The 8,377-nt window shown below is 37.7% G+C and overlaps 1 protein-coding gene across 4 annotated transcripts in view; it reads right to left on the bottom strand.

Moving 5' to 3' along the window:
- The window catches only part of Il13ra2 (interleukin 13 receptor subunit alpha 2), a 60,079-nt gene that overhangs the window by 39,958 nt on the left and 11,744 nt on the right, over nucleotides 1-8,377 (bottom strand). For 2 of the 4 annotated variants that reach the window (XM_048796846.1, XM_015497915.2), the window contains exon 1: nucleotides 3,631-3,775. The exons of the other annotated variants lie outside the window; for them this stretch is intronic. The gene's annotated coding sequence lies outside the window, so the exon portion shown is untranslated. Of the gene's footprint in view, nucleotides 1-3,630; nucleotides 3,776-8,377 lie in introns of those variants that run through there. 4 annotated transcript variants of the gene reach the window in all.

The following is an 8,377-nucleotide window of genomic DNA, read 5'->3' as shown; positions in this document are numbered from 1 at the left end:
GTTGTATTATAGACCAGTTTTCTGTTCCTTTGGCAGCACTGGGCATCAAACCCAGGGTCTCATGCATGCCAGGCAAGTGCTCTACCACTGAACCACATCCCCAGCCCCATGGACCCCTTTTTTATTTCTTCTTTTTAGTTATACATGACAGTAGAATCTATTTTGACACATCATTCATATAGAGTCTAACTTCCCATTCTTGTGGTTGTGCCTGATGTGGAGTTTCACTGGTCGTGTATTCATATATGAACATAGGAAAGTTATGTCTAATTCATTCTACTGTCTTTCCTATTTCCATTCCCCCTATTCAATGCAGTGAATCTTCACTTCTCACCCCGCAACACATCTATTGTATGTTATCATCCACATATCAGAGAGAACATTCGACCTTTGGTTTCTTTTGGGATTGACTTATTTCACACATAGCATGATAATCTCCAGTTCCATCTATTTAGGGGCAAATGCCATATTTTCATTCTTCTTTATGGCTGAGTAAAATTCCATGTGTATAGGTACCACATTTTCTTTATCCGTTCATCTATTGAAGAGCACCTCCATTGCTTCCATAGCTTAACTACGGTGAATTGAGCTGCTCTGAACATTGATTGGCTGTGTCACTATAGTGTGCTGATTTTAAGTCTTTTAAGTTTATGCTGAGGAGTGGAATAACTGGGTCAAATGATGGTTCCATTACAAGTTTTCTAAGGAGTGGTTGCACCAATTTGCAGTCCCACCAGCAATATATGATTGTACTTTCCCCCCCACATCCTCACCAACATTTATTGCTACTTGTATTCTTAATAAATGCCGTTCTGACTGGAGGGAGATGAAATCTCAGTGTAGTTTTAATTTGCATTGCTCTAGTTGCTAGTGATGTTGAGCATTTTTTCATATATTTGTTGACCATTCGTATTTCTTCTGTGAGGTGCCTTGGACTCTTTTTCTATAGAACCTTGGTTATATGGGTTGTAAAGGAGTTTGTTGTACAGTCAAGGTCAAGAAAAGATGTCTCTCTCTCTCTCCCCTCTTTCTTTGCTGAGAAAAGAACTCAGAGGAAGAGGTACAATATTTTGAAGAGTAAGGGAATAATTATGAAAAAGATACTTGAGAAAACCAGAAGAGGGCATGGGTTTGGAAACAGAGATTAAACTTGGACTGGTGGAGGGATAGTTTTCCTCAGAGATAGGACAAAAGCATGGGTGAAGGTGCAAATTGAGGTATTTGTAAAATACAAGGTAGAAGAATAAAAGGTCCAGGCACACCCAGTGGCTTTTATTTTCTATGCAAAATAGGAGATGAGCTCACTTCCTGAGAATAAATGGGAGCAGTAAGTAGGAGGCTTAAAAAGAAAACAGAGGGGGCTGGGCATGTGGCTCAGAGCCAGTATGTTAGCTTAACAAGGCCCTAGGTTCAATTCCCCAGCACCGCCAAAAGACACCCCACCACCAGCACAAAAAAAAAAAAAAAGAAGAAGAAGAAGAAGTATCTGAGTAGGAACATGTAGAAGGATGACTTGGTTAACAATGACTCATTCTTCAGACCTCAGATGAGCTGCCACCTGTGTAGTGAGGCCTTGTCACATGCTTTCAAAGCACTGACTACCTTCCCTTTAGAGACTTATCATGAGATTATCTGATTAAGTTCTGCTCCAATAGACAATACTCCATGAGTTCAGGGATCATATATTTTGTTCACTATGTACCATTCAACTCTTAATTTTTTAACAGAGGTCCACTTTTGAATACAGCCCTTGCTGCTTATTTTAAAAGGGACCTGTTTTTCTTTTTCTCTCCTCCCTTTCCTCCTCCCTAATCTGGGGGCGGGAAACAAGATTACCTTATCTGTCCTCCACAACAAGTGAATCCTAACACACCATCGGGGCGCACCTGGGACCCCCTGCCAGGCACACCTGGAATGTAGCCATTGAATAGCTTTTTAAAAAGCCCTCTGTTTTCCAGGATGGGCTGAATCCCAGCCTCTGAAACAGGAGTCCCCTGTTGTTTCTTCTTTGCTAGCAAAGCAATAAAACTTCGTTTTCCTTTTTCTCAAAACTGTGGATTGGCATGGGGTCAAGGACCAAGCCTTCTCTCCAGCATAAATCTTGAACCCACACACAGATTTGAAACATAATTCCACAGAGCTTATCTTCTCATGATTACCTCAGAGTGACTGTAGAAGCTGCATGGAATGATGGAAAGAGCCACATAGATCTGGGCAAGACACTTTGGCTTTCTAACTCTCAATTTTCTTATCAATAAAATGAAAGCAGTAACACTTGCCATCATACAGCTAAGGAAGCACATAGAATGTCTTTGGTAGGTGCCTTCTGCTTCCATAGCCAGGAGCCACCTCCTAATGAATTCCTTGAAGACCCTGAAAAATACATCAGGAGGAACAAGCTACCCATCCCCCCTCAGCTCCTCCAAGTTACAACAGGTGATATATTCCTCTGATTTTCAAAAACTAACCCCCAAATCATCTTTTGGTCAAAAGGTAAGATTTTAGCATCAAAAAGAAATAAATCAATCCTATATGTGTTTCGCCTCTCCTTTGTTTGTTCCCACTATTTAGTCATTTCTAACGGTTTTATTGTCTTTCATAACATTAGGCACAGTCAGGACTCAGGCTTCTTTTACAGCTGAAGAAAGTAAAATAGGGAAGAGTGGGGTGTCTGTTCCAAGCTAGCAGAGCTATATGGAGGAGACCTGGCAAACAGATCTCTTGGTCCTGAGTTTAGTACTTTTCCCACTTAAAATAAAAATAATAGTAATAATAATAATAATAAATCATCCATGTTACTTACTTGTCTGGAACTCTTTATAACATTCTATAGTTAAATAATATTTCAATCAAAAATAGGCAGTAAGTCCTTGGTGATGATGTCTTTGTTTCATGTACCTTCTTACATATTAATAGAAGAAAACTAATCTGGAAGCATCCAAAGTGAGTGTAGTGTGTAAAAGTGACGTTCATATTCAAGTGTTCACTATGTGTTCTTTCAGAGGGAAACAAGTATCAAAGGTATAAGGTGCTAGAACATTTCAGAGTAAAAGCAGTGAAAATTGGAACTCTTACTTTAATAACCCTACTATATACATAATCATAATATATAAACAAATGAAATCATGCATATAGAGGACATGTATGTTCTGTAAGTTAAATCAAAACATCGTGCAAAGATAGATGAAATCATTTATTTTAGAAGAGCTCTGTGGTTATCTCTAGGCTTAAGAGAGAAAAGTTATTACAAAGTGGAACATTCCCATTTATAGGGGAAAAAAATCACACAGAAAATAATCTCAGAGAACTGTAAAATACAACTAACCTTACCATCTAAAATGGACCAGACTTGCATACAAAAATATACTTTTCATGGTAAAGAAAGACTAATCAGAAAATAAAAATTAAAGCAATACTGCTGTCTATACATGATGATCTAGCAACCATTAAAATAGCTTAATGCAAAAGGGCAATATTTCCCAAAAATATTTTTATATCAAATCAAAGAATTTTTGCCACAAAAAAGATTCATGAACCTATAAAGCAAAGATAAAGAAAACAAAATAATTATTCAAAACAAATTACCTCTCACCCCAAAATTCCTCCCCCAATTTAAAGTTTCAGACTTACTCTATGTGAATAATGTGTCCAGTTGTAATCAAATTCATCTGCAATAGCACTAAAGTCTAACTCAACAAACAGCTTCTTTGCTGAATGGGTTTTAAATGACCCTAGAACTTAAGCTTTGATTTTATGTAGGAGGAGCTCTGCTTTATCCAGAAAAAGTAGCAACTGTCATGAAAAAATTTGCATTTAAAGCAGATCAGCATTCAAGGTTATATTTGCAAAAAATTCAGAGGAAAATATAAAGTTCATCTGACTGACTTTCTTTCTCTTTTAATTAGTTCCTGATATGGCCTCTTAGTATGCCAATGTTATTTTACTATATGACTCACCACACTGGGAACTAAAAGATAATCCAAAGGTAAGTATATGAATGGCAGATTTATGTTTTCTTCAGAATATACTACCCAAAGGCATCATCATTTTAAGTTTCAAATATCTTTAAGTACGAAAAGAGTCATAAATAGACAAGTCCCCAAACCTAAATTCTCCTCTAGGCTCTGGCTCCCACGGACTCTGTTTGAAAAAAATATTTATTTATATTGTAGGGATGGGCGATGTAGCTCAGTGGTAGAGTGGACACTTAGCATGCTCAAGGACCTGGGTTCTAATCTCACACCATCACATAAAATAATTATAATCGTAAAAATTTTTGAATGAAATCTCAGAAGTCATCCATTCTAACCTTCTGTTCCCAAACAAAAGTTGACTCTGTACTTTCCCTAAGAAATGGTCAGTTTTGCTGGGCGCGGTGGCACATGCCTGTAATCCCGGTGGCTTGGGAAGCTGAGACAGGAGGATCATGAGTTCAAAGCCAGCCTCAGCAATGGTGAGGTGCTAAGCAACACAGTGAGAACCTGTCTCTAAATAAAATAAATTCCCGGTACCAAAAAAAGAAATGGTCAGTTTTCTCATATGTAAAATGAGCCAGAAGAACTAGATAATGTCTAAATTTCTTCTGATTTTCCCAAATCCTTGATGTTAAAATTCAGTGTCACATATACATTTCTTTTTCCATTGAAAGTTTATCAAATCTTTCTTTACATAACCTGACAAGATTTTATTTCAGCCCTGATAAAATGAAGAGACTCAGGCCAACACCAAATTGTCCTTCATCCTTCAAGTCTCCATAAAAATTTTTTTTTCCTGCCCCGATTTAATCTCCAAGCCCAATAACCATGCAGAGCCATAAGAACTCAGAGTACTTTGGGGGTGGGGTACAAGGAATTGATCTCCAGGGCACTCAACCACTGAACTACATCCGCAACCCTATTTTGTATTTTATTTAGAGACAGGGTCTCACTGAGTTGCTTAGCGCCTCGCTTTTGCTGAGGCTGGCTTTTATCCTCCTGTCTCAACCTCTCGAGCTGCTGGGAATACAGGCATGCGCCACTGTGCCCAGCTCTCAGAGTACTTTTGGATGCTTTTCTAGAATAGATGAAATGTCAGTTATTCATTCCAAAATAAGAATGACAAGATTAGATCCAGTTTCTATACCACCTAATATTCCAAAGGATAAAAATCAACTCCTTTGCTTCAGAACACAGGTTCAGACCTAACAGAGTCTTTCAGATTCTAAAGATATATTTTACATTAAATACATAAACAAGTAAAAAGCAAGAAGTCTGAATGAAGAAGGGGAATGCATACATTCTTTTCTCCATTGTGAACTTTATGTTTTACCCCCAAGATATTTGTCTTTTCATTTGTATTCATTTCTATAGTTAATGCTTCTCCCTGAATTGAACTTGGAAAGACAGGAAGAAACTAATTGTTTAGGGAATTTAGCATTTGCTTTTCAGATATCAGCTACTTTGGCTCTTTTGTAATCATTTTTGTCAGAAAGTATTTATCAGACCCTACATAGAGGATTTTATTATCAGAATTTGCTGACACCATAGTAAGAAAAAGGAGATCTAGATTCAAAATGTTTTTTCCTTTTCCTGAAATTGCAATTCCAATGAACTCATTTGTCTTTTTTATTAAAAACAAACAAGAAAAACTCCAGGAAATTTTTTTCAAGCTTCTTGTTTTCCCTGAATCTTCTATTACTTGCAAATATTTTACCATACTAAACTTAACTTTCAATGCTATGGATCCAGTTTCAAGGTATTCTTATTATATCCATAATATTAGAGAGATACCATTCAAAATAATACAAGCATAATATCTTAGAAAGATACAGTGCCTTTGTTTGTAGATATGAAAGCTGTAATTTCAATTTAGTTAATAAAATACAATTTAATTATGTACCATGTCTCAGTTGTTAAAGTTCATTAGATAGTCTCTTCTTTTTTTTTAATATTTATTTTTTAGGTGTAGATGGACACAACACAATGCCTCTATTTTCTCTTTTTATGTGGTGCTTGAGGATCAAACCCAGGTCCCAGCCCTAGATAGTCTCTTCTTGATTTGTTAACTCAGTGAAAGTGTAAGCTAAACTTTGTTCCTTGGTGAGAGAAATACACTAAAAAGACAATTCATTTTGATTTACTAAAAGTCCTATTTGAATGCTTTCTAGTGGAATCAACAAAATATACTCTTAGCTTTGGAATTGCCAATGATCCTTCTATACTTGTTCCTTGTCATTCTTTAATCTCTGCTGGAGACAATGGGCATGTTGTAACTCCTAAGAAAAAGCTCTAGGAGTAAACATGAATGAGGCAGAGAAAAGAGGCTGGGCAAGACTAGCTGGGAAAGCCCCTCCTTAGCTGGAGGCTGGTCTACGGCAAAATTGGGAGAGAGTATAAACCTAAATTTGATGCACAACAGGGTCAGAGTCACCCAAGGGACACAGTGAAGAGATATATAAAAGCCTCAGGGGAGGGAAATTCTCCAGGACAATTAGGGCCAAGTCATTCTTTTGGGAAAACTGGGCAAGATGATACAAATTGTTCTGAAAGTAGTCAGCAATTCCTGGAAAGGGGCCAGCAGAAACTAGGCAAAAAGATTTAGACCTAAGCCCCAATTTCATATCAGAGTCAATTAAAAAAATGGTGGGTCAATGGATCAGAGTTAAAGCATGATGCTCATGAAGGTTCCTATGGGCTTAAATCAAATCCAAAGGCAGAGCACACACTAGGCCATTTTCAGATTTCTATCTGCTTACAAAGAATGGATCAGATTGGTGCTGATACTTCCTAGTCAGACATTATTAAATGCAGTTAGGGTAGGGCTGGGGTAAACAAGTACCTTCCATGGCTTCTCTAGCAAGGACATCTAAACTATTTTATCCATTATCCCCCTCATATAACCAAGTAGATACTATTTCATTTTTACAAATGGGCATAACTCAAGTTTCAAAATAGCTAAGTGGTAGATCACTTGCCCACCAAGTACAAGACCTTAGTATCATTCAAAAAAAAAAAAAAGCTGGGTGCTGGTGCATGCCTGTAGTCCCAGCGGCTAGGGAGGCTGAGGCAGGAGGATCGCAAGTTCAAAGTCAGCCTCAGCAACAGCACAGCGCTAAGCAACTCAGTGAGACCCTGTCTCTAAATAAAATACAAAATAGGGCTGGGGATGTGGTTCAGTGGCCAAGTGCCTCTGAGTTCAATCCCTGGTACCCCTACCCCCCAAAAAAATGTTTCCATAGGTTAAGTTACTCTCCAAAAGTCAAAATTCAGAAGACATAAAATCCAGGTCACCTAGATTTGACACCTAGTTTTGTGCTTTTTTTACAAAGTCACTCCACTGCCAAAATTTTCTGACCTCTCAATAGCTAAAATCATTGACTATCAGGGGTCATGATATCTCTTTCATTGTGTAAAAGCTCTGTAACACTAAGTACTCTGTTGACCATCAGAACAGGAAATAAGTATTTCTGAACTGTTGTTCAAATGAGGAAATCAGCAGAGTCAATATAGTTGTTTCTTTGTATCCATGGAGACTGGTTCCAGGACATCCCTCATACCAAAACAGAAGGTGCTCAAATCCCTTACATAAAATAGCATAGTATTTGTATAAAATCTATGTATATCCTCCCTTATACTTTAGATCATCTCTAGATTGCTTATAATACCTAGTGCAATATAAATCTATGCAAATAGTTCTTATACTGTGCTGTATAAGGAACAATGATAAGAAAAATAAGTCTGTACATATGCAGCACAGACCCAAAATTAAATTTAAAAAATATATTTTCTATCCATGTTTTGTTTGAATCCATAGATCCCAAGATAAGGGAACGGGGACCACTGTATTTAATTCCTCAAACTGTTATTGAAGTAGGAGTTTAGGGATAGCAAGATGGTGGAGGCAGGATCCAAGAATAAGGCCAGCTGGAGTACAAGATGTAGATGAGTCATCATATTTCTGTTTAAGATAAGCCCTATGGGCCGGGGATATAGCTCAGTTGGTAGAGTGTTTGCCTTCCATGAACACGGCCCTGGGTTCAATCCCCAGCACCACACAAAAAAGATAAGTCCTATTACCATGAGAGTCCCACACACACAAGGGCTTGGCTTAACACCATGACAAGTGTGCCATAAATTTTGTATTCTAATCAGATGAAAATTAAGTAACCAATGGAAACTATATTCTAGTTAGGTGAAAATAAATTAACCAATGGGAACAAATGCAGCTAGGTCTTCAATCACAGCTCAGCATATAAAAGATATACTTGGGCCCTTGAGGGCCCCTCCTTTTCCCCCTCCCCCAATCTGCTTTACAGAGTGTTGCTATCTTTTTTACTTTCAATAAATCTATGCTCTGTCACTTAATTGTGCTTATCTTGCTCAGCCATCCATCCTCCTCC

The sequence above is a fragment of the Marmota marmota genome, unplaced genomic scaffold (genome assembly GCF_001458135.2).
Source record: "Marmota marmota marmota unplaced genomic scaffold, marMar, whole genome shotgun sequence".
Taxonomy (NCBI): Eukaryota; Metazoa; Chordata; class Mammalia; order Rodentia; family Sciuridae; genus Marmota; species Marmota marmota.
Note: the sequence above shows the minus strand (reverse complement) of the source record. Positions and strands in the feature narration are given on the sequence as shown.